Consider the following 27,715-nt stretch of genomic DNA (forward strand, 5'->3'; position numbering starts at 1 on the left):
GGGTTAAATGCACTTGGTGACAGGCGCAGCTTGCCCCTGATTTTGTATATGGCCAAGAAATGAACAGACTATTGCTGGTTAAATGCACTTGGTGTGACAGCTTCACCCTGATGTAGGCTTTAGCCAAAAAACAACCACACCATTGAGGGTTAAATGCACTTGGTGACAGGCGCAGCTTGCCCCTGATTTTGTATATGGCCAAAAAATGAACAGACTATTGCTGGTTAAATGCACTTGGTGTGACAGCTTCACCCTGATGTAGGCTTTAGCCAGAAAACAACCACACCATTGAGGGTTAAATGCACTTGGTGACAGGCGCAGCTTGCCCCTGATTTTGTATATGGCCAAAAAATGAACAGACTATTGCTGGTTAAATGCACTTGGTGTGACAGCTTCACCCTGATGTAGGCTTTAGCCAAAAAACAACCACACCATTGAGGGTTAAATGCACTTGGTGACAGGCGCAGCTTGCCCCTGATTTTGTATATGGCCAAGAAATGAACAGACTATTGCTGGTTAAATGCACTTGGTGTGACAGCTTCACCCTGATGTAGGCTTTAGCCAAAAAACAACCACACCATTGAGGGTTAAATGCACTTGGTGACAGGCGCAGCTTGCCCCTGATTTTGTATATGGCCAAAAAATGAACAGACTATTGCTGGTTAAATGCACTTGGTGTGACAGCTTCACCCTGATGTAGGCTTTAGCCAAAAAACAACCACACCATTGAGGGTTAAATGCACTTGGTGACAGGCGCAGCTTGCCCCTGATTTTGTATATGGCCAAAAAATGAACAGACTATTGCTGGTTAAATGCACTTGGTGTGACAGCTTCACCCTGATGTAGGCTTTAGCCAAAAAACAACCACACCATTGAGGGTTAAATGCACTTGGTCGCAGCTTGTGCTGGCGCACCACAAGACACAAAATGGCCGCCGATCACCCCAGAAAAATGTGACTGACAAACGGTCTGGGCAGCCTAAAAACAGTGAGCAATTGAGGATCAGCAGCTCAATGATCCACAGCTGCAGATCGATCAGTTAATCAAGTCCTTTGGAGGAGTTAATCTGCCTAATCTCGCCCTACTGTCGCAGCCGCAACCTCTCCCTACGCTAATCAGAGCAGAGTGACGGGCGGCGCTATGTGACTCCAGCTTAAATAGAGGCTGGGTCACATGGTGCTCTGGCCAATCACAGCCATGCCAATAGTAGGCATGGCTGTGATGGCCTCTTGGGGCAAGTAGTATGACGCTTGTTGATTGGCTGCTTTGCAGCCTTTCAAAAAGCGCCAAGAAAGCGTCACAAAAGCGCCAAGAAAGCGACGAACACCGAACCCGAACCCGGACTTTTACGAAAATGTCCGGGTTCGGGTCCGTGTCACGGACACCCCAAAATTCGGTACGAACCCAAACTATACAGTTCGAGTTCGCTCATCCCTATACATAACTAAAAGGGACATTGCGCAATTGAGAGCTGACAACTGGCCCACGAATACAATTCAGCTCAGCGCATTGCTCAGGAACAATACTCTGATACGGGTTGATGGACTAGTTATGGGAGGGGAGGTGTTGATCAGAGAGATTGAGAGTTGATAAGATTGTAAGCTGATGTGCTGCACTGAAGATAACACAGTACTAAGCACTCACTCAATCGTTTGTGTCGTCAACAGGTTAATAACAGGTATGGTGGGGTAGCTTTAGTGTTAACACCAGTAGGTAAATTATAGCAAACTTTCTTGGTATTCACCAGGGGGCATCTCGCTGTGCAGCACAGGGGTTCTCAGCTGTGGCTGAGTGTATGTAACTTCATTTTCTATGCCTCTATATTTGGGATTGTGTTAATTGCTATATCTTTCAGTAAAGAAAGTTCTGTTTTGCACAAGCTGGTGTTGGTGTTGCTTTCCTCGTTCGTGACTTCGCTGTATCCTGGGGAGCCCACCCCGGTACATGGCTTACAAGTGAACTGAGAATATTTTTTTCCTTTTGTACTGAAATAGGCCAGTAAACCCTTTTAGCAGAAATAAATGCACCAGTAAAATACGTATATATTTTTCTTTCTGTACTGAAATAGGCCACTAAACGCTTGCCACAAACAAGTGCACCAGTGAAGTGCGTATATATTTTTCTTTCTGTACTGAAATAGGCGAGTAAACGCTGTCAACACATATAACTGCAGAAGTGAACTGAGAATATATTTTTCTTTTTGTACTGAAATAGGCCAGTAAACGCTTTTAGCAGAAATAAATGCACCAGTGAACTGCGTATATGTTTTTCTTTCTGTACTGAAATAGGCCACTAAACTCTTTAACAAATAAATGCAACAGGGAAGTGCGTATATTTTTTTTCCTTTTTTGTACTGAAATAGGACACTGAACGCTTTCACCACATATAATTGCAGAAATGAAATGCGTATATATTTTTCCTTTTTGTACTGAAATAGGCCACTAAACTCTTTCAACACAAATAACTGCAGAAGTGAAATGTGTATATAATTTCCTTTTTCCACAGATATAAGCTTTTCAACATAGCACTTGCACCCCAATAACAAGAACAAATTGCTGGAATGATAGAGCTGTATAATGGCTATTTGGATTCCCAAATAATGTTTCCCTGCACTTGTAAATCACTTTTTTTTTCACAATGAGATTTTTCTAGCACTGTCCCAAGCAGAGGCGTTGCTAGAGTCTCAAAAGATCTGGGGCTCAAGCTCCAATGCATATGGCTCAATTCTCTAAGTCGACCGACCACCCCAAACACTAGCACTGAAGACATTTTACTATTTTTGCTCTACAGCTATACAACAGCACGTACCTCTCACATCCAGTGCCTCCAGGTGACGTCTCCTCTGATGTAGATCTTCTCTGTCATCATCTTCTCCATTCAGTCTGGAAAATTTCTCTCAGCCGCGCCTCGTCTCTGCAGAGTGTGACTCACAGACATCTTGGCTTCCTAACTTTTCTGTACCCCCAAATACTATGCTGAAGAAAAATGAGTGCCCCCCATAGTAATAGTGCTTCTCATAGTCCCACCAATAGTAATTCCCTTCTAGAATGCCCTCATTAGTAATACTGCCCCTACAGTTCCCCAACAGTGATAGTGCTCCCCAAGAGTGCCCCCATTAGTAGAGGAGCCCTCCAGTATTAATAATGCCCCTACAGAGCCCCCAGTAGAAATAAGGCCCCCTATTGTTCCCCCAGTGGTAATAAAGCTCTCTACAGACCCCTCAGTAGTAATAAGGCTCTCAGTAGAAATAATGCAGATCTATAAGTCCCTCCTATAGAGCCCCCAGTAATAATAAGAACGCCTAATGTCCCCTGGATTTAAAATGCCCCCCACATTGCCCCCAGTATTTATAATGCCCCCTACTATTATAATGCTCACCCTGAAGTGCCCCAGTATTTATATCACCCTCTACTGTTATAATGCCCCCACACTGCCCCCAGTATTTATATTGCCTACTACTGTTATAATGCTCACCCTGAAGCGCCCCCAGTATTTATAATGCCCCCTGCAGTGCCCCCTGTAGTTATATTCCTCTGTTTACTGTCCTCAAAAACTATAATTCCTCACGCCCTCCAAAATACAGTCCCATGTAAATAACATCACACCATCTCTCCTGCCTCCTCCAATATACAGTCCCACATAAATAACATCACCCACTCCCCAGCCGCCTTCAACATACCGTCCCATGTGAAGAACATCACCCCCTCAATATCCAGTTCCATTTAAATAACATCACTCCCTCCCCCAGACACCTTCTACATACAATCACATGTAAATAAAATCCCCCCTCCCCAGCCACCTCCAACATACAGTCCCATATAAACAACATTACCCCTCAACATTCAGTCCCATGTAATATCACTCCCTCCCACAGCTGCCTTCAACATATACTCCCATGTAAATATCATCACCCTGCTCCAGCCAAATGTATTCCCATCTAAATAACATCACCCCCTCAACTTTCAGTCCCATGTAAATAACATCACTCCACCCCACTGTCCTATGTAAAATAACTTCCCTCCCTTCAGCCCTAACATACAGTCCCAGTTAAATAACTACAACTCCCAACATTGCTCTGCTTCTCACACTGAGTAATCTACCCCTTCACTAATCTCTCCTCATGTAGCAGACCTCACCACAGCTTCTTCCCAGGGCTTCTCTTCACTGCTAAGCCATCCTCTCCTGCACTGGTCACAGGATGGTGACATCATCGCAGGTCCTTTTCAGCTACTGCATTCAGAAATGATCATATGGACTGTGATGTCATCACAGGTCCTTCAGATCTTGCAGGGCATTAGATTTAATTGTATTGTCGTCCTGAGGATGACAATACAGTTGTATCTAACAGGCAGGCAGTACATTTGGGGCCTGGGACAAAACATGAGGGGCCTAGGCCCTGAATGTTTTAACCTAGCAATGCCCCTGGTCCCAAGCGACTTCAGACGTCTGTCACTGCACTAGGATGCTGTGAAATGATTCCTCCCTATCCTTTCCCTGCACTTATAAATAGTTTTTTCAGTTTTTTTTTCACAATGAGGTTTTTCCAATTGCTTTCCCTAGCGCCTTTCCACGTCTGTCCCTGCACTCTGAACACTGGAAAATGTCTGACTCTAAGATGGCCGCTGTATTTATATGGCTGTGACATCACAGGGCTGGCTGGCTGCTGATTGACTGCATACATGGCATTATGGGTCAGCCTGCCTTCCCAGAGTTCCTTGCCCCATGTCCTCACATGTGTAGCCGCCACTGTAGCCGCCATTTTAGGAAAAATTGCGATTCGTTACCACAAAGCGTGAGGAAATTCGCATTCGCTGCAAATTGAATTTTTCCTAAAATTCAGATCGAATTCCACTTCGTCTGATTCGATTCGCTCATTTCTAGCTGTGACATTACAGGTGATGGTTTTCTGCTGACTGGCTGGTTGCTTGGCATTATGGGTCATATTGCGTTCCTAGATTTCTTAATTTCACCTTGTAACACATGTAGCCACCGTTTTTGGAAAAAAAACAATTAGTTATCATGAAGCGCAAGGAAATTCTGATCGAATTTAATTCATTTCACCTAAATTCCCTCAACACTAGTTGTATTGTACTGTACAGTCTATTGTGAAGACCGAGGTATCTGAGCATCATCCTTATGGTCAGTAGTGTAAACCTGTGAAGCCTCTTACCAGGAGATGTGGGCAAAGCATGACCATTTGTATTTATTTCAGCAGCTTCAGTGGGTGTCCTTCACTATATTGTGCAGCACAGTTGCATAATGGTTTGTACTGGTGCCTTGCAGGCCTGGAGTCTTAGTTTGAATCTGACAACAGACAGCATCTACATGGAGTTTGTATGTCCTTCTTGTTTGTGTGGGTTTCCTCCCACACTCCAAAGACATACTGATAGGGAATTTAGATTGTAAGCTTCATTGGTGACAACAAGCAATAATAATGTCTCTAAAGGGCTGTGAAGTATGTCAGCACTATTTGAGTAAAATAAGGAAAATCCTCTTTGTGCACATTTTTAGTAAATCTCCATGTTTGGGGGAAACTTTGTTTGCTGGTGCTGGAGAGCCGACTCTGATGGTTCTCATTAACAAACAGTTTTTATCCCATTTATATTTTGTGTGAATACCCGTACAGTTTGGCTTGTTTACAGAAGGAGACTCAATGTTCATTAACACACGAGTGTCCTAATGGTCTGATTAACATACAGTACATATACTTCCTTGGAATCCCACAATATGCACAAGTTATAACTCAACATTGCCTATGTAAAACATTTGCTCAATGATAGCATTAAGAGGACCTGGGCCGGCGTGAAGTATTGGGAAGGGCACATCTTTTCTTCCCTTTGGGGCACACTCCAGTTCTGGGTTCCTCCTGACTGATGAAGGTTGAGGTGCCCTTGGTGTTAATAGTCTTACGGTGCAAGGCCGGGTCCCGGTTTTTGTGACGTGCAGAAGACAATGATGAGACAGCTGTGCGGCAGAACATTTCTTTACTGAAGAACACAAATGCAAACAGATCAGGGCAGTTCTTATCTAGTCATGGACCCAGCAGTTGATACACAGAATGTACTTCCATAGATGCTACAGGGATGTATATTTCAGAAAATACAATGCAACCAGAGGATGACCCCCTCAGTGGCAGGCAAACTCTTCTGCGCCTTGTTTGAACAGGTTGCTGCACTTACAGTACACTTTCACGATATCCACTTTGGGATGTGGAGATTCTCACAAGTGATCAAGCTGCTTCAATGTGTATCCAAACACCAGAAGTTTCTCCTGGACACATGTGCTGTAGATCCTATGAGTACTTTTTAGACAATTATCTCTACTGGACTTCCTCTAGACCTCTTCTTTCATCTGATCTGCTTTTTGTAGTTTTTCTTGCCCTGTCGTGGGTGTTACTGGGTCCAGGATGAGCATCAGTATCAGCAACATACATCAGCTTTCTTCTCCTAGCCCTAGCTAGGCTATATTCCAACTGAATAGAGGGTGACACCAGCCTCATCTCGTGGTGGCTATTAGAGATGTCGTGAACATAAAATTTTCCGTTCGCGGACGGCGAACGCGATTTTCTGCAAATGTTCGCGAACGGGCGAACCGGGCGAACCGCCATAGACTTCAATAGGCAGGCAAATTTTAAAACCCACAGAGACTCTTTCTGGCCACAATAGTGATGGAAAAGTTGTTTCAAGGGGACTAACACCTGGACTGTGGCATTCCGGAGGGGGATCCATGGAAAATTACGTAGTTGACGCAAAGTCGGGTTTTAATCCATAAAGGGCATAAATCACCTAACATTCCTAAATTGTTTGGAATAACGTGCTTTAAAACATCCAGTGTGTGTATACGATCAGGTATGATGTTGTATCGATCAGGTAGTGTAAGGGTTACGCCCACTTCACAGTGACAGACCAAACTCTGACAGACCAAACTCCCCGTTTAACGCACCGCAAACAACCGCAAACAGTCCATTTGCACAACCGCAAACTCCCCATTTGCACAAGGTTGGATGCCAAGCTAGCCATGTCCCGTTCCCTGTCCTCACTGACGTCATTGAAGGTCTCTTCCTCCACCCAGCCACTTACAACACCAAGGGTCCCCGAAAGGTGACAACAAACCTCCTGGGACGCCTGCTGTGGTTGGTCTTCCACCTCCTCAAAGCCACCTTCCTCCTCTGACTCCTCTTCTTCAGACTCCTCTCTCTGCATTGCCGCAGGTCCAGCAATCGACGACGACAAAGATGCTTCTGGTGGTGATAGTGACCACAACTCTTCCTCCTCGTGCTCATCTACGGCCTGATCCAGCACTCTTCGCAGGGCACGCTCCAGAAAAAACGCATATGGGATGAGGTCGATGATGTTGCCTTGGGTTTGACTGACCAGGTTTGTCACCTCCGCAAAAGGACGCATGAGCCTAAAGCCATTGTGCATGAGCGTTCAGGAACGCGGCCAAAAAATACCCAGCCCCGCAGAGGCTGTCCTCTTTTTTTTTTTATTAAAAAAATCTGTTCTTACCAATTTAATCTCTGTCTTGTCCCTTATCAGGGGCTGGTGTATGGAATAGATTTTAGGAACCGGGAGATGGAAAAAGATGGTTGGTCGGTCCTCTTACTTCCAATTTGGGGCACTGCGCGTGCGCCGTGCAATGTACTGTGCCACCCTATATGAGTGGTGTGTTAAGTAGTACTATTCCTATCAGTTTAATCCCTGTTACGTCCCCTATCAGGGGCCAGTGTATGGAATAGATTTTAGGAAACGGGAGATGGAAAAAGATGGTTGGTCGGTCCTCTTACTTCCAATTTGGGGCACTGTGCGTGTGCCGTGCAATGTACTGTGCCACCCTATATGAGTGGTGTGTTAAGTAGTACTATTCCTATCAGTTTAATCCCTGTTACGTCCACTATCAGGGACTGATGTGTGGAATAGATTTTAGGAACCGGGAGATGGAAAAAGATGGTTGGTCGGTCCTCTTACTTCCAATTTGGGGCACTGCGCGTGCGCCGTGCAATGTACTGTGCCACCCTATATGAGTGGTGTGTTAAGTAGTACTATTCCTATCAGTTTAATCCCTGTTACGTCCCCTATCAGGGGCCGGTGTATGGAATCGATTTTAGGAACCGGGAGATGGAAAAAGATGGTTGGTCGGTCCTCTTACTTCCAATTTGGGGCACTGTGCGTGTGCCGTGCAATGTACTGTGCCACCCTATATGAGTGGTGTGTTAAGTAGTACTATTCCTATCAGTTTAATCCCTGTTACGTCCACTATCAGGGGCCGATGTATGGAATAGATTTTAGGAACCGGGAGATGGAAAAAGATGGTTGGTCGGTCCTCTTACTTCCAATTTGGGGCACTGCGCGTGCGCCGTGCAATGTACTGTGCCACCCTATATGAGTGGTGTGTTAAGTAGTACTCTTCATATCAGTTTAATCCCTGTTACGTCCCCTATCAGGGGCCGGTGTATGGAATAGATTTTAGGAGCCGAGAGATGGAAAACGATGGTTGGTCGGTCCTCTTACTTCCAATTTGGGGCAATGCGCGTGCGCCGTGCAATGTACTGTGCCACCCTACATGAGTGGTGGGCAGTGGGCACAGTACAGTCTGTGGGCCTGACACACACTGGCAGGCAACTGCAGTTATATTACAGAGAAAAAAATAAATTACTTTTTTTATCTGCAAGGTGCTGTGCCACCCTATATGAGTGGTGGGCAGTGGGCACAGTACAGTCTGTGGGCCTGTCACACACTGGCAGGCAACTGCAATTATATTACAGAGAAAAAAATAAATTACTTTTTTATCTGCAAGGTGCTGTGCCACTCTATATGAGTGGTGGGCAGTGGGCACAGTACAGTCTGTGGGCCTGACACACACTGGCAGGCAACTGCAATTATATTACAGAGAAAAAAATTTAATTACTTTTTTATCTGCAAGGTGCTGTGCCACCCTATATTAGTGGTGGGCAGTCGGCACAGTACAGTCTGTGGGCCTGACACTCACTGGCAGGCAACTGCAATTATATTACAGATTAAAAATGTAATGAATTTTTTATCTGCAAGGTACTGCGCCCCCAGATATGAGTGGTGGGCACTGGCAGTGGGCACAGTACAGTCAGTGGGCCTGACACTCACTGGCAGGCAACTGCAATTATATTAAAGGGTAAAAATAAATTACTTTTTTATCTGCAAGGTACTGTGCCACCCTATATGAGTGGTATGCACACAGTACAGTTTGTGGGCCTGTGGCCTCTCACACACGGGCAAGCAACTGCAATATACAGTACAGACCAAAAGATTGGACACACCTTCTCATTCAAAGAGTTTTCTTTATTGTCATGACTATGAAAATTGTAGATTCACACTGAAGGCATCAAAACTATGAATTAACACATGTGGAATTATATACATAACAAAAAAGTGTGAAACAACTGAAAATATGTCATATTCTAGGTTCTTCAAAGTAGCCCCCTTTTGCTTTGATTACTGCTTTGCACACTCTTGGCATTCTCTTGATGAGCTTCAAGAGGTAGTCACCTGAAATGGTCTTCCAACAGTCTTGAAGGAGTTCCCAGAGATGCTTAGCACTTGTTGGCCCTTTTGCCTTCACTCTGCGGTCCAGCTCATCCCAAACCATCTCGATTGGGTTCAGGTCCGGTGACTGTGGAGGCCAGGTCATCTGGCGCAGCACTCCATAACTCTCCTTCATGGTCAAATAGCCCTTACACAGTCTGGAGGTGTGTTTGGGGTCATTGTCCTGTTGAAAAAAAAATTATGGTCCAACTAAACGCAAACCGGATGGAATAGCATGCCGCTGCAAGATGCTGTGGTAGCCATGCTGGTTCAGTATGCCTTAAATTTTAAATAAATCCCCAACAGTGTCACCAGCAAAGCACCCCCACACCATCACACCTCCTCCTCCATGCTTCATGGTGGGAACCAAGCATGTAGAGTACATCCGTTTACCTTTTCTGTGTCGCACAAAGACACGGTGGTTGGAACCAAAGATCTCAAATTTGGACTCATCAGACCAAAGCACAGATTTCCACTGGTCTAATGTCCATTCCTTGTGTTTTTTAGCCCAAACAAGTCTCTACTGCTTGCTGCCTGTCCTTAGCAGTGGTTTCCTAGCAGATATTCTACCATGAAGGCCTAATTCACACAGTCTCCTCTTAACAGTTGTTCTAGAGATGTGTCTGCTGCTAGAACTCTGTGTGGCATTGACCTCGTCTCTAATCTGAGCTGCTGTTAACCTGCGATTTCTGAGGCTGGTGACTCGGATGAACTTATCCTCCGCAGCAGAGGTGACTCTTGGTCTTCCTTTCCTGGGGCGGTCCGCATGTGAGCCAGTTTCTTTGTAGCGCTTGATGGTTTTTGTAACTGCACTTGGGGAGATTTTCAAAGTTTTCCCAATTTTTCGGACTGACTGACCTTCATTTCTTAAAGTAATGATGGCCACTAGTTTTTCTTTACTTAGCTGCTTTTTTCTTGCCATAATACAAATTCTAACAGTCTATTCAGTAGGACTATCAGCTGTGTATCCACCTGACTTCTCCACAACGCAACTGATGGTCCCAAACCCATTTATAAGGCAAGAAATCCCACTTTTTAAACCTGACAGGGCACACCTGTGAAGTGAAAACCATTTTAGGTGACTACCTCTTGAAGCTCATCAAGAGAATGCCAAGAGTGTGCAAAGCAGTAATCAAAGCAAAAGGTGGCTACTTTGAAGAACCTAGAATATGACATATTTTCAGTTGTTTCACACTTTTTTGTTATGTATATAATTCCACATGTGTTAATTCATAGTTTTGATGCCTTCAGTGTGAATCTACAATTTTCATAGTCATAAAAATAAAGAAAACTCTTTGAATGAGAAGGTGTGTCCAAACTTTTGGTCTGTACTGTATATATATATATAAAAAAAATAAAAAAAAGCAGACTGATGTACCAGCCCTAAAAAGGGCTTTTTGGTGTGCTGTCAGGACGCTGTCCTTACAGCAGATGAGTCTTTGAGGACTGGAGTGGACACAGAACACTGGCCTAGCTAACGATTTCCCTATTAATTCAGCAGCAGCAGCACTCTCCCTGCTTTAACTAACACTGCAGCTTCAGAATGAATCTAAGATGGATGCCGTCCTTGCTTTTTGATAGGCGGTGGGAGGGTCTGGGAGGGAGGGTCTGCTGCTGATTGGCTTGAATGTGTCTGCTGACTGTGAGGTACAGGGTCAAAGTTTGCTCAATGATGACGTATAGGGGGCGGACCGAACATCGCATATGTTCGCTCGCTGCGGCGAACGCGAACAAGCGATGTTCGCCAGGAACTGTTCGCCGACGAATAGTTCGGGACATCTCTAGTGGCTATGAATATGGCCTGTTGTGGACACACATACATATGCAGGAATTACATAGTAAAGCATAGACATTTTGGTAACCCTCTGCAGCTTGCAGTACATAGCGATCCCTGGAGCAGGATGCTGCAAAATTATGTATGATGTATGTTTTTCATCAGAAATTGAGATTCTCTAAATTGCTATCTGTTTGCCACTGGCTAGACTAGGGTATAGAATCTAAGGAATCGACCCAATTTTCATCCGTATTCTCCACTAGGAAGTATTTGCTTGCCTGGTCATATTCCCAGGTTGCAGTCCACAGAATAGTTGCTCATTGGTGACAGTACTGCTGAAGTCGTAGGGTGGTTAGGAACAGAAACGAGTTATCACCAGGAGAACTGTCAAAATGCAACTGGTCAGATGATGAGATGGGAGCGCAAGAAAGAGCCAAGGATCAGAAGTGGAGTGGAACAACAAGTTTCGGACAATGTATCCAAAGGGCATGGCAGAACTGATATAGAGGAAAAAGGTTGAGGACAAGGTCAGGGGCAAAACAGGAGTTAAAATAAGAGTCACAGCACATAAGAACAGAAGCCAGCAATGGGCACGAACCAGTGGCAAGGTGCAACTGATGATCCCTCTAAATAGGTAACAAGGGCCTGATATCATCTTTATCAAGACAGCAGCCATCACTTGAGCTACACAGGTTTGTCTAGCAAATAGACATGGCTGACGGCAGAAGCTGTGATCGCCCATGGGGACTTGCCACAGGGATTAATTAAAGTGAGTAACACACAGTTACCATTAAAATCTATGGGCTGTCTATGCAATGCATGAACCTGCTAGGTCCTCCAGAGAAAAAAAACACGTTTTTATAGCTGCTGTCTGCTGTGGTTGATAGATGAGTGTCTTAAACAGGGACCATTCTCCCTGTAATAACACAGAAGTTTCTAATAGTACATTTGTAAATAATTTTATTATGCCATACGTCCTCTCAAGGGTGACCTGATCCAGACAACATCTTTAGGGATCCAACAAAACTGAGGAACATCTCAATTCCATTTCTCTCCTTTGAGTGTTGAGGAGTATCCACTGATAAGTCATGTATTTACAATATGGTTCCCCAGGGATAGAAATTGTCCCTGTAAGCTCTGGCAGTAGAACCAAACATCTTGTCATTAGGAGACCCACAGTATGTAAAGAGGTTCTCCAAACCAGAAACTACCTTCAAGTCATCAAGCTTAAATACCACAGACATACAGTGGGGAAAATAGGTATTTCATACAATGGCTATTTAGCAAGTTTTCCCACCTACAAAGAAATGAGAGGTCTGACGGAATCTAAAAAAAAATTCCAGAAAATCACATTGTATGTTTTTTAAATAATTAATTTGCATTTTATTGCATGGAATAAATATTTGATCACCTACCAACCAGCAAGAATTCTTGCTCTCAAAGACCTGTTAGTTTTCCTTTAAGAAGCCCTCCTACTCTGCACTCATTACCTGTATTAATTGCACCTGTTTGAACTTGTTACCTGTAAAAAAGACACCTGTCCATACAATCAATTAATCACACTCTAACCTCTCCACCATGGCCAAGACCAAAGAGCTGTCTAAAGAGCTGTCTAAAGACACTAGGGACAAAATTGTAGACCTGCACAAGGCTGGGATGGGCTACAGGACAATAAACAAGCTGAAATTATTATTAGAAAATGGAAGACACACAAGATGACTGTCAATCTTCTTCGGTCTGGGGCTCCATGCAAGATCTTGCCTCGTGGAGTAAGGATGATTCTAAGAAAGGTCAGGAATCAGCCCAGAACTACACAGGAGGACCAGGTCAATGACCTGAAGAGAGCTGGGACCACGATCTCAAAAATTATCGTTAGTAACACACTACCTCGTCATGGATTAAAATGCTGCAGGGCACGCAAGGTCCCCCTGCTCACGCCAGCACATGTCCAGGCCCGTTTGAAGTTCGCCAATGACCATCTGGATGATCCAGAGGAGGCATGGGAGACGGTCATGTGGTTAGATGAGACCAAAATAGAACTTTTTGGTATCAGCTCCATTCGCTGTGTTTGGAGGATGAAGAAGGATGAGTACAAGCCCAAGAACACTGTCCCAACCGTGACACATCGGAATGCAAACATCATACTTTGATGGTGCTTTTCTGCAAAGGGGACAGGACAACTGCTTCGTATTGAGAGGATGGATGGGGCCACGTATTGCGATATTTTGGCCAACAACCTCCTTTCGTCAGCTGGGTCTTCCAGCATGACAATGACCCGAAACACACAGCCAGGGCAACTAAGGAGTATCTCCGTAAGAAGCATTTCAAGGTCTTGGAGTGGCCTAGCTAGTCTACAGACCTGAACCCAATCGAAAATCTTTGGAGGGAGCTGAAACTCAATGTAGCCCAGCAACAGCCCCAAAACCTGAAAGATTTGGAGAAGACCGGTATGGAGGAGTGGGCGAAAATCCCTGTTGCAGTGTGTGCAAACTTGGTCAAGAACTACAGGAAACCTCTGACCTCTGCAATTGCAAACACAGGTTTCTGTACCAAATATTAAGTTCTGTTTTTCTATTGTATCAAATACTTATTTCATGCAATAAAATGCAAATTCATCATTTAAAAATCATACAATGTGATTTTCTGGATTTTATATTCTGTCTCTTATAGTTGAAGTTTACCTACGATAAAAATTACAGACTTCTCCATTCTTTGTAGGTGGGAAAACTTGTAAAATCACCAATGTATTAAATACTTATTGTCCCCACTGTATGTTTGCATGTCATTGGCCAAGCTGTATTACCAGGACGGTCAAGGAACTACATAGGACATCATTGTTAACAGAGAACTTAGTGTTGCGGACAACCTATGGTGTATTTCCCTTACTTTGACTGTAGGCGGGTTATGGGTTTGGTGTCTTGCAAAAATAGCATGACTGTAAAAATATGGAAATTGCAAGAGTGTAAGCCCCTGCCTCGCATATAATTTAGGCCAAGTGTAATACAATCTTGCAGGTTTATGTGTAATGGAAAATAGACAAGAAATGGACCATATGGCCTTTGTCATGGAGCCCCTCGTCTCTTCCTGTCTGAGTGGGCACTTGAGTATTTCTTTCCAGTTTCATGCAAACTTTCCCGTCGAGCGGTATGTGGTCATCATTGAGAAGACATTCTTGCCTGCTAGACTAGATTATGGTAATACTTTCTACAGAAAGAGACTCTTTTGAAAGCCCATTTTAAGCTGCCTGCTTGCATAGCTCATACTGTGAATGAGAATTAGCTTGAATGGGCCAGCCAGAGCGACGCTGCAGGGTTTATATTGGCTGCCAGTAAATTGATGGATTGAGATCAAGGTCTTGTCAACTGCATGTACGGAGGAATCTCATCAACATGTAAATAACTCCTAAAATAACAGTTTTTGTATAGTGGAGATACAATCTTAATTCCTCTGTTCTGCACTTTCCAAATCTTATTTTAGTCTTTTTTGAGTTTGGATAGTTTTTTTTTAAAAAACAACACGAAAAAACCCAACACTTCACATCAGCTTGCTAGTGAATATTAGTTACATATGTAGGGAAAGGCCAAAAGAAAAGTATCAAGAAATCAACATTTTGACTTGTCAAATATGTGCATATATCAAATTAAATGAATTCACCCATTGTCTGTGTTACCATGGTGATATCACTTTCAGAAGAAATAAAAAAATCATCACGCCCGTATTCTTGAGAAGCTGATTCTGTTCTCAAATAGATCCTAGAGTTAGTCTTTTATTCAGGGCAGATTCAGTTCACTGTCTATGCCCTTTATATAGAAATCCTAGCCAAGGCATAGTAGCTTGTTGGCACTACCGCTGGCACCCAGCACCTAGGGCACATAACCCTGCCAGTTCCACCATAGCTATGTTCACGATAGACCCAAAATAAAATGTCAATGGGTAAAGTGCTAGGGTTATTAGTTATGATAAGCGGGGTAGAATTCAGATTGTTACATTTTAGGCTATGTTCACTTAAGAACAAGGTTTGTGTATGAGCCGGGAAAACTCCTGGCGGGTACGCCAAGTACAGTATATCCAAAAGGCCTCATTGACCTGACAGATGCCAAAAGTGTCCTTATTTGTATTATTTTGCTGACATACAGCAATAGTTAACTTGACAGATCAATCACACAGTTGCAGCAAACTTTAATTTGACTTATTTAACAGAGTTTGCTGTGTTAAGTTAGATTTTTTTAATGCTTGCTACATCTGTACATTTATTACTATTAGAAATATAGAGTAGACAGTGAAATAACATATATTGTGCTGCCTACATATTTTTATAATGGGCCCAATGGGTGATATGTGCCACTATGTGCCTATACATCAGAGCTCTCCAAAAGATGTACAGTCAGACATAGCAAACCTGAATGCAACACGTTAAATGTTGCGGCACACTTTAAATTGACATCTAACAAGTCAAATGCCATTGAAAGTGTTAAGATAACATTTGCTGCAACTTTGTCGTTGATGCATTAAATGTCATGTTAAACTTTGCTATATCTGCATAAGTTTGAAATTCCTCAAGATGTATACCTCGGATGGAAAACTAAAATACAGTGCGAACAGAGCCTTACAAGAAGTTTTATTAAAACTGCTCAAATCGCTGATTTCACAATCTAGGATGGATCCTCCTACTAATTATCTAAAAAAAATTGTATTAATTATTTGTGTTTCTAACTAGAGATAAGTGAATTGATTCGAAAAATTGAAATTTCACCATAATTCTTCCAAATGTATGCACAGTTTTGGCGGTTTTCTTTGGATGACTCGTGCAAAATGGCACCTGTTCTGTCTTCCTACACGTTCACATAGTGTGCAGTCTGACATTCAGCATAAAACATTCCTGTCTTCCAAATAAGAGGACTGTTCTTTGTAGTCTAACTTGTTTATTGGCAAAACAGGAGTATTTGACCGATTGGTAAACCTATAAGAATACAAATAGCATCTATAATTATAAAGCATAGCATGTACTGTAACATTTGCATAACACTGAAGCACACAGTAAAATGGCTGCCTAACATAGGACCACATGTCTAACATCTAACAGTTATAACAACTTCCCTGAGTAACAATGCTAACTAGCTGAACAGTTCTGTATAACATAATGTCCCTGAAACAAACATAAATCTCTCACCAGATTTACCAGGATGGTGGAGTTTAAGAAGGAGATATGCAGGAGGACAGCTCTGTACTGTGTCCTGGAGACTTCTCTTTCCTAGGATGCTTTGCACTCCCACAATGCTATGCACCACCCACAATGCAGCAGTCTATGTAACAAGAAAGAAAAAGTGCAATACATTGTGCTATAACCACATTAATCACTACAGAAATACTAAAACTCAAATCCCAGGAAAGATGAAGATGGAGGATTACATGACCCCGGGTGGTGCCAGTCAGGAAGGAGAATGTTGGCTGGTCAATATGTCTTTAATGTTAGCTTTGAATCCACTAATGTAATAGGATGTGTCTGCCATGTCTGTGAAGGCACAGCGTAGGGATTTTGAGGAAGATATATTAAGAAGATATATTTAGATCTATTTAGATCTATGTCTCCACACAATCCTGTCTCTGAGCTCTACAGGCAGTTGTTTCCTTCTAATGGCTTGGTTTTTGCTCTGATATGCATTGTTAGCTGTGAGACCTAATATATACAGGGTTGTATCTTTCCAAATCATGTCCAGTCCACTTAATTTAAAACAGGTGGACTCCAATCAAGGTGTAGAAAAATCTCAAAGATGATCAAGAGAAATGGGAGGCCCCAGAGCTAAACTTCAAGTGTCATAGCAAAGGATCTGAATAACTTCTAAAATTCTGTTTTCACTTTCTCAAACTTGATTTTTTTTTATGTTAGCACAAGGCCACAACATAACAAAATATGAAAGTGTCTGAAGACTTTCCCAATGCACTGTACTTCGGATGAAACATCTGAATTCGATTTGCATAAATCTTCGTTCCAATACTGTACGGAGCAGGAGCTTCGTACAGTATTAGAATGTATTGGCTCCGATGAGCCGAATTACTTAATATAATTAATAATAGCTTCAAAAACTTTATTAATACTGTGAAAAAACATTTCCCGAACTTGGGAACCGAACCCGAGTACGGGAAATAGTTTTTTTTACAGTACAAATACTACTCCATACAGGATTGGAACAAAGTTTTATGCTAATCGATGTTTCATCCGAAGTCGATTCGCTCATCCCTACACTGTACATAAGGCACTCTACCCTATCTGGTAGAGAAGAAAGAAGCCAATACATTCATTTTATGAAAAAATAAATTGAATAAAACAATATGTTATAAATAATGTTCTTTCTTTATAGGACTAAAACAATTTTGTATTGAAATTTTGTGTGTAAATATAACAACTTTGCAAATAAAATAAAAATTTGCTATTTTATTAAAAATGTTTAACAAATTACTAACAGTTCCTGAAATAGTTGAGAAGTCAACTTTTTTTTACCTATTTTGGTGGATGGGGAGATTTTGCCAGTGTACCTCACTTCTGGACCTCTTATTTTCAGGAGCACTCATATGATTCCTGAGGTCTATGATATTCTGCAAGTGGTTGGTGTTGAGGAGTCTGAAGGCCTGAAATGGGGGATGGTATTGAAGGGAATTAGGGGTGAAAGGGGATGGAAATGAGGTGGATACACAGAGGGAGAAACAGACTGCAGGAGTGTTACATGTTGAGAAGTTGTAGAATAAAAATACAGTTTCCCGTGGCTCAGTCAAGGAAGACGGTGGTCGTTCCTTATACAGTACCAAGTCTGCTGTTCCTCTAATCAAAGCAAGCAGTCTTGAATGATTCTTGTGAGATCTTCCAAGTCATTTGGACATCTCCAACCTGTACTCTGCCTTTGTGCAAACTGCTAACCCCTTAAAAGGACATCTGTATGTACTGTGGAGGGTTCTCATTCCCGGCAGAGGTTTCAGGTTGGGGACTGTGTGTGTCCAGAGGAGAATCGTGTGAAGTAGAAGGTCCAGACCCTGCATCTGTTTACACTGCCTTCTCTACTGGCTCTGTTTCAGGTGCCAAAGTGCTTGAATGAGATCTGTCAAGTAAACCAAACAAAAACTCACGTTACTATATGTAATATAAATGATACACTCTACAGTTTGAAAGCGAATAGACAATGAGCTATTTTCCTCATGAAATTATAGTTGAGGGATGTATAAAAACGTCTGCTTGGATGGCAGTGGAACAAGAGAAGTGAGACACAGAGTTGGCCACAGCACTCTTCCAAATAGCTTTTGTGGGTGCACGTCCCCGGGTTGGTCTCCCTCCACCTGGAGCACGGTAAACACTTTTATACTTATGATAAGAGTGGATTTATTTGATTGCTTCTTTTATTTAATTCATTTCAGTTATTTTCAACACCAGTGGTAATAGGTATGTATTAGTACAAAATATCCATCAGTGCAACATTTTGGACCCTTTTAGTTGGTGCCCTTTCTCAAGCTGATTTGATGCTCAGCCATGTGTTAGCCTGATGTCATATCAATGAGTTTTTCCATCATACTGCATACCTAGGACCAAACTTTACAAATTCTGTACTGTACAGGCCCCAGTGAACCTTGATTTTCCGAGGAGGAATTTTTTAGGTAGATCATAGGTTTGCTTTTTCTAGGTGAACATTTTTAAATAGCTGGAAAAATAGACAATGGGTGCAACAAGAGTGTAACTTTTTCTCTCTTTACACAAAAGCTACACTTTATGCGTCTAGACTCTCCCTCGCCGCGTTGCAACACATGAGGGGGGGGGGGGGTATCAAGTTGTAACTACAAAAAATTGAGCACCAGGTAAGTGTCTCTGAAAAGAAATTGCACAGGGTGGTCACCCGTCACATACAAATTCGTTCTCACAGAAAGGAAGAAAACACATTTTAAATTATATGCACAATTCAGAGGATCTGCTCAGGAGCACTGGAATTAAACATAGGGGCCATATATTTGGGCTTCTCCTTCTAGCCCCTAAACCACTGGGTGCTGAGATATCTCTATACAGGTCAACCAATGACCTCCATCTGGTTGAGATGTATTCCTCTAGAAAAAAAACTAAAATATTTTTCAGTGAAGAAGATAGTATAAAAGATCATAACTACCATTCTCCTAAAAATTTGGTTACTGACGCCCACTTTCATTCCATTGAGATAGTAGTTGGTTATTAATATCTACAAATGAAACATGACTCCATACTTCATCTATATGAAAAACACACTGTGTAGGACTGGGTTTCCTTGAGCTAATAAGAGGAAATTGTTCCTGAGGACAACCCTATTATCAATTTAGTCCAGATATAATAGCATTGAATAAATAGACTCTAATGGAAAGTTATAGGCTTCAAAGGTGGTCAAGAGTGTTCTCTTCACCTGGACTATAGGGGAATAATTTTAGAGAAGAGCCTGTGTCCAAAAAAGGTTCCTCTGGAAATATGGTCATCCAGTCCCACCCTGTCTACACATGTGAGATAAGCACCTAAAGTTCAGTTGCCTATAGTGCTTTGGAATTCATACAACTTTGACATGTCAGTGGTGTACTGATGTATGGATTCCACTAGGTGCTGTATAGGCAGGATCACACATTGCTGAATTGTGCTTGTTGGATCCAGCATGTTGGCATAAACCTTTTGCCATAGCTGACAGGTGGTGTTATGGTCTGAGTGTTGAGGGTCTGATTGGTCCCACAAAGCTGGACAAGCCTCTACTAACTGAATCAGAAGTTCACTGTTGATGTGGTGGACAAATTCTGTTTCCTGCTCCTCTTCATCGTGATGTCTGAAACCCAAGGATGTTAGTAAACAACATTAAATTGAAAAGTGGAGGAAGGAACATGAGCACTTGTCAAAGTAGGAAAAATTTAAGGTGAACCACGCCTTACCATCCCTTCCGGAGAGCAGCAATACCCCCTCAACGGTGTCTGGGAGACCCAGCGTAGCGTTGTGGACACTCCAACCCTGGCCACTACATACTTTACAGTGGTGACTTTTCTAATCTGAACTTAAAATGACCACATCATCAAGGAAAGCGGTGGCAGTTTTTTCCTTGGCCTCTGACAAAGGTATCTACCAGTAACCCTTTGTGAGATCAAGAGTTGTGAAATACCTTGCCTTCCCAAGCTCTCAATCGGTTCATCTACTTGGGGCAAGGGGTACACGTCAAATTTTGACACCTCATTTAATTTTCTGAAGTCATTACAAAACCTACATGTACCATTGGGCTTCGGAATTAGTACAATGAGGCCTGACCATTCACTGGTAGACTAAATCAAGACTTGACCTCAAAGAATATGGCCTCTGTGCGTGCTTCTGGTATCCGATATAGCTACAGGTTTACCTTACTGTTAGCCTCAATTTAATGTGGTGTTTTATCAGGTGTGTGCGGCCTGGTAGACCAGCAAACATATTTCAGTTTTTCTGTAGGAATTCCTTTACCTCCTGTCCCTGGTGCACTGACAGTACCTCACCTATTTTGACAGGGGGAATTGGTTGTGACACATCACTAGTATGCAAGGCGATCAATGATTCTTGATCTTTCCTTGGCTTGATCAGATTTACATAATAAATCTGGAGGGCTTTCTCCTGCCTGGTTGGTGCACCTTGTAGTTTACATCACCCACCTTTTCAACATTCTTGTAGGAGCCCTGCCACTTTGCCAGGAACTTAATTTCCATCACAGGCACTAAAATAAGGACTAAAATTGGATTGAAGCTACTGAACCTAACAGATCCGTTATAAATTCTGCTCTGAGCCTCCTGAGATTTTTTTAGATGCTCTTTGACAATAGGCATCACAGTCACTATCTGGTCTTGTATGCCTCATGTACTATGACACTTTCATATGGAGTAGCCTTTGCCTCCCATGTCTCCTTGACAATATCTAATAGACCCCTTGGGTGACGGAAAACATGAGGTAGGGTAGCAAGTAGTCCCAGTCCTGGACATCTTACTACCTTTTTCAGCATATGCTTCAGGGTCTTGTTGAACCTCTTAAGTAGCCCATCTGTCTGGGGATGATACACAGAGGTAAAGATGTGTGTGATTTTAAACAACCTGCAGAGTTATTTCATCACCTTTGACATAAAGAGTATACCTTGGTCAGTGAGGATTTCTTAAAGGGGTTGTCTCATCATGGAAAATGGGGGCATATCGATAGGATATGCCCCCATTGTCTTATAGGTGCGGGTCTCACTGCTGGGACCAGCACCTATATCGAGAACAGAGCCCCACAAGTGAAGGAGGGTGCACTGCGCATGCGCAGCCGCCCTCCATTCATTTTCTATGAGGCCAGAGAAAAAAGCAGAGCGGTGGCTCTGTCGGCCCTATAGAAATGAATGGAGCGGGTGCCGTGCTTGTGCGGTACACTCCCATTCACTTCTATGGGGAGCCGGCTTGGTGGTGGCTGGACCGGAGTCCTCCAGCCACCACCTTGCGGGGCTCCGTTCTCGATACAGAAGCGGTTCCCAGTGGTGGGACCTGCACCTATAGGACAACGGGGGCATATCCTAGCGATATGCCCCCATTGTCCATGATGAGACAACCCCTTTAAGGAATCCTAGTACTTTGAGAATTCGCTAAGATGTAGAGTATAGTGCTATATCTTTGTAATCACGAATATTCTAGATTTTGTTTAATCAGTAACCTCACTTCTTGCTTGTGGGCCAATGAAAAGGCTGCAATATCTTTGTCTGAGCTTAGCAACATCCCTAGCAACCAGTAGGAAAGTTGCCTACCCCTTACTATATGAACCTCCCCAGCAGCCATTTTCTGCAGTTTTATGGAGTTTTGAGAGAGAGACAGCAGTGTCATTGCTGTGCTCTGTGCTTTGCTGTGTCATTACATTAGATAGTTAGTTAGTTAGTTAGTTAGTTAGTTAGCGCATATATATAATACAGATAGTTAGTGGGAGATGTCAGTGTAGGTTAGATAGTGATATAGTGTAGTTGATAGGTTCCAGTGCAGGGTGTTAGGTAGTGTGATAGGGATTACTGTACTGTGCATTTTCTTCAGTCTCAGGAAACTTCTAGCAGCTTGAAAAATATAGCAAAAGTGAGCCACGCTTAAATTGCGCGCGCAATAAGCGCATATTACATTGCCGATTTTTGCAATCAAGAAAATAATGACTGGAGATCACGAATTCTAGAGTTTGCGAATTTATGGCGAATATTAGGCCAAAAAGTTGTGAAATATTGCGAAAACGAATATTGCCTATGCTGCTTATCACTACTTATGTGCAATATTCTTGGAAGCCATGTTTCTTAAATCGAAACCTGTCATCACTTTCTAAGCCTATTTATCCACTCACTTTTCTATAAATACTTTTTAATACATTAATAATGATATTAAAATCAATTCTGAACCAACTATCAGTTAAAAAAAAAAACTAAAATAAATGTTCCCGCCATATATGTAAATGCCCTTAGATGAGTCCTGTCTCCTCCATGCTTCAGAGATGAGTCCATCGTTCTTTGACTTGGAGTGAAGCCACGCCCACAATTGAATAAGACACACCCTCTAGGATTGCTTGTCTCCACCCCTTCTCTTCCAAGTCTTGCAGCTGCGCAGTATACACTATATGATCAGTGTGAGATGTGGAGTGAGGTGACTGGTTCTGCACACGCTCTGGATTTTAGACGTGAATTCGGGAGGAGGGTAGGATATTTATATTCTGTCACTCATGTAACGGGAGGTAGGGTTAGGAATGGGAAGTGATGAGGTAAGCATTTAATTTATAAACCTTTTAAAAGAGCGAAAGTGGACTAAAAAAGAAGTACTTGGAGGTGTTTAAAAAAAAAAAAAAAACTAGGATGTTTAGGGTAGGGCAGAACTATCTCAGGATGCCGATGATTCTTATGGTTAAAAACCGGTGACAGGTTCCCTTTAAAGGCACGACTTCAGGTTAACGGGTGGCATAATCTAACATAACCAAAATGTAGTGGTGTCCCCTAGCAGAGTTGACAATGAGACCCACCAAATCCATAGCAATTCTCTCAAATAGCACTTCAGTGATGGGAAGAGGCACTAAGGGGCTATGGAAGTGTGATGTTGGGGCACTTATTTGGCATTTGGGGCATGACTCGCAGTAATTATTTACTTCCTAATATACCCCAGGCCAGTAAAACCTTCGGAGTATCCTCTCTTGCGTTTTACTAGTCCTCTAATGCCCCCAAGTTCATGACTATGTGCCAGGTTAAGTACCATACTTCAGTATGGCTTTGGTACCAGAAGCTTTTTATAATTCTGCTATTAACTTTGGTAATCATGTACACGAGATCACCATTCTTGGACAGCTTCTGGTTCCTGTGGGACACCATTTATCACGGTAACATTTTCCTGACCATTCACCAGAGTGGGGTCTCTCAATTGCTCAGTACCAACGTTATCTCTAAAAACTTCCAAATCAGGCACATTTTGACCAGCAGGGGGAGCTTCTTCCTTCCCAGCTAAGACCTGCAAAGGAAAATTTTTCTTAACATCATGCCTTTTATTAAACCCCACATTTTTATCAAGGGGGTAGGTACGTGTTCTGCAGAAGTTTCATTACTTACTGCAGGAGAGGTTCCTCTTCCCCATAACTCCAAAAACAATGGGAAGTTGCTACCCATTGTGCAAGAGTTTTTTTACTATGCCAACTTCATATGTAATAATCCCAGCTGTAGTCTCGAATTTAGTGAGAGCAGCCGGGTAAACCCTGGTGTCCCTATGGAAACACAGCACACTCATGTATTTACCTGACACATAGTCGCCAGTTACCGAGCTGGCATGCACCAAGGTTACTAGACTGCCTGAGTCCAACTGGGCCTCGATGGGATAATCTTTTACCATTACATGGCATACTTGCAGCTCAGTCTCTAGTTCTGGATTTGCCACACAAAAGGGCTCAGCAAACAGCATCTGTTGACTTCACCAGTAATCATCCCAGCATTCACACCTGGGATCACCTCAGGCTAGAGAAAACGCCATGCTAGAAGGGTGTGGACTGGTAGATCCCACTACCAACCTACCAACCAGTCCAAAAAAATTCAGTCCAGGTCCAGGTTTTCCTGCTTTGGTTTGCGATCCTTTTTGTCCCATTTAGGAATCGTTAGCTTTTCCTTTCAGCTGTTCTCTGTCAGCTACTCCCAGCTACTATACAGGTCCTTCTAAAAAAATTAGCATATTGTGATAAAGTTAATTATTTTCTGTAATGTACTGATAAACATTAGACTTTCATATATTTTAGATTCATTACACACAACTGAAGTAGTTCAAGCCTTTTATTGTTTTAATATTGATGATTTTGGCATACAGCTCATGAAAACCCAAATTTCCTATCTCAAAAAATTAGCATATTTCATCCGACCAATAAAAGAAAAGTGTTTTTAATACAAAAAAAGTCAACCTTCAAATAATTATGTTCAGTTATGCACTCAATACTTGGTCGGGAATCCTTTTGCAGAAATGACTGCTTCAATGCGGCGTGGCATGGAGGCAATCAGCCTATGGCACTGCTGAGGTGTTATGGAGGCCCAGGATGCTTCGATAGCGGCCTTAAGCTCATCCAGAGTGTTGGGTCTTGCGTCTCTCAACTTTCTCTTCCCAATATCCCACAGATTCTCTATGGGGTTCAGGTCAGGAGAGTTGGCAGGCCAATTGAGCACAGTAATACCATGGTCAGTAAACCATTTACCAGTGGTTTTGGCACTGTGAGCAGGTGCCAGGTCGTGCTGAAAAATGACATCTTCATCTCCATAAAGCTTTTCAGCAGATGGAAGCATGAAGTGCTCCAAAATCTCCTGATAGCTAGCTGCATTGACCCTGCCCTTGATAAAACACAGTGGACCAACACCAGCAGCTGACATGGCACCCCAGACCATCACTGACTGTGGGTACTTGACACTGGACTTCAGGCATTTTGGCATTTCCCTCTCCCCAGTCTTCCTCCAGACTCTGGCACCTTGATTTCCGAATGACATGCAAAATTTGCTTTCATCCGAAAAAAGTACTCTGGACCACTGAGCAACAGTCCAGTGCTGCTTCTCTGTAGCCCAGGTCAGGCGCTTCTGCCGCTGTTTCTGGTACAAAAGTGGCTTGACCTGGGGAATGCGGCACCTGTAGCCCATTTCCTGCACATGCCTGTACACAGTGGCTCTGGATGTTTCTACTCCAGACTCAGTCCACTGCTTCCGCAGGTCCCCCCAAGGTCTGGAATCGGTCCTTCTCCACAATCTTCCTCAGGGTCCGGTCACCTCTTCTCGTTGTGCAGCGTTTTCTGCCACACTTTTTCCTTCCCACAGACTTCCCACTGAGGTGCCTTGATACAGCACTCTGGGAACAGCCTATTCGTTCAGAAATTTCTTTCTGTGTCTTACCCTCTTGCTTGAGGGTGTCAATGATGGCCTTCTGGACAGCAGTCAGGTCGGCAGTCTTACCCATGATTGCGGTTTTGAGTAATGAACCAGGCTGGGAGTTTTTAAAAGCCTCAGGAATCTTTTTCAGGTGTTTAGAGTTAATTAGTTGAATCAGATGATTAGGTTAATAGCTCGTTTAGAGAACCTTTTCATGATATGCTAATTTTTTTAGATAGGAATTTGGGGTTTTCATGAGCTGTATGCCAAAATCATTAATATTAAAACAATAAAAGGCTTGAACTACTTCAGTTGGTGTGTAATGAATCTAAAATATATGAAAGTCTAATGTTTATCAGTACATTACAGAAAATAATGAACTTTATCACAATATGCTAATTTTTTTAGAAGGACCTGTATATTCTCCCCTTTTACTTCCCTTGTTGCCACATATAGACCTTCCTTCCAGATTTTCTATTCTGACCTCTGGTGCAGTTAGAATTGCTGTGGAGCTGTTGGAACAGTTGGAATTGGTGCTGATCTCCGGTTCTCTCCTGTTTGTTGTCTCCCTTCGGGGATTGTATGTTGTGTTAGTGTTGTTTGTCCTTTCCCATGGACAAGGCACGTCATTGTTGTATTGGTGAGCAGCCCGTCTAGGGACATCAGGGCAGCCAGGTGCCAGTGCGAGGTGAGTTAGGGGTCACCACTCCTCCCTTTCCCTAGGGAAAGGGTACCCTCCTTCCCGCCTCTCTGCGCCGCTCGTCTGTTATCAGATGTGATAATACCCCCACAAAAAATTTCAATGTCTCAATAACTTGTCCTGGTTAAAATACAATGCAGCAATGCAAACCAAATAAAGTACAATAATGCCATAGTAATAGAAAATAGATTGCAATGATGCTGTGCACGTTGGGCCACCCGTGGGACTATTGTCCAGCACTCATATTATCATATGAGTGTAGGACAATAGCCCCACAGGAAGCCCGATGTCCACAGCATCATTGCAATCTACTATGCTCCGGGACATATGGCCCGCTCACGGACCGTATGTCTCGGAGGGCATACGGTCGTGTTCTTACACTAATAAAAAACAGTCTATGGGGCAGACAAGCTGGTCAGGGGTGCAAGACTAAATGGAGTCAGCCACACCTCCAGTACAAACTGCAAAGAAAAAGGAGGGTCAGTCAGCACATGGCAGGTGCGCGCTGCCATGGCTAGAAACACAAAGAAAAAAACACAATGCAACAGTACTCTACAAACCAAATAAAGTACAATAATGCCATAGTAATAGAAAATATTCTGGTGCTAATGCTACACTTATTTTCTAGATTTGAGATTCTTAGCAAATACATTTTGTACAAAATTATTTGGGCCCGTCTGCACTCCCTGAATTTTATGGTGGCCGTTATGGCACATAGCAGGTAGCATTTAGTGTTCAGTTCCCATCTTACAGAGATCGCCTTGACGTGTGGCAGACGGGCCCAAATAATTTTGTACAAAATGTATTTGCCAAGAATCTCAAATTTACAATTTTACATTTTTTTCTGTGTTTCTAGACATAGCGGTGTGCACCTGCGCATTGGGATGTGCTGACTGAACCCCCTTTCTACTCTTCTTGAAGGGTTGCCCTCAGGTCATTGAGGTTCTGGGGTACAGAGTTATGAACCTCTACATGGCAACTCAGCTAATCCCATAGATTTTCAATGGGATTCGGGTATGAAGAAAGTGCAGGCCACTCCATTTGAGGTCCCCCAGTCGCCAGCAGCCATTTCCTAATGATGTGACCTGGATGAGCTGGCAAATTGTTGTCCATGAAGATGAAATTAGGCCTGTGTTTTTCATGCGGAGGCACAATGACTGGATCATTGATGTTATTCAAGTAGTATGGGCTTGTCACTGTACTATTCACAAAGTGTAAAGCAGTTCTGTATTGAATAGACAAACCTGATCACACTTTATCACCACCACCACCAAAGGCAAACAGTGGTTGATGCATAGAACTCTCCTTGACATCTCCAACATAG

At 42.9% G+C, this 27,715-nt stretch overlaps 1 long non-coding RNA gene across 1 annotated transcript in view; it reads right to left on the reverse strand.

Annotated features, from left to right (window-relative positions):
- Positions 1-17,291: 17,291 nt before the first annotated feature.
- The window catches only part of LOC122935416, a 64,575-nt gene continuing 54,151 nt past the window's right edge, over positions 17,292-27,715 (reverse strand). Inside the window, exon 3 of the long non-coding RNA XR_006388789.1 lies at positions 17,292-18,422. This is a non-coding gene — a long non-coding RNA (uncharacterized LOC122935416). The remainder of the gene's footprint in view (positions 18,423-27,715) is intronic.

This window comes from Bufo gargarizans, chromosome 4 (genome assembly GCF_014858855.1).
Source record: "Bufo gargarizans isolate SCDJY-AF-19 chromosome 4, ASM1485885v1, whole genome shotgun sequence".
NCBI lineage: Eukaryota > Metazoa > Chordata > Amphibia > Anura > Bufonidae > Bufo > Bufo gargarizans.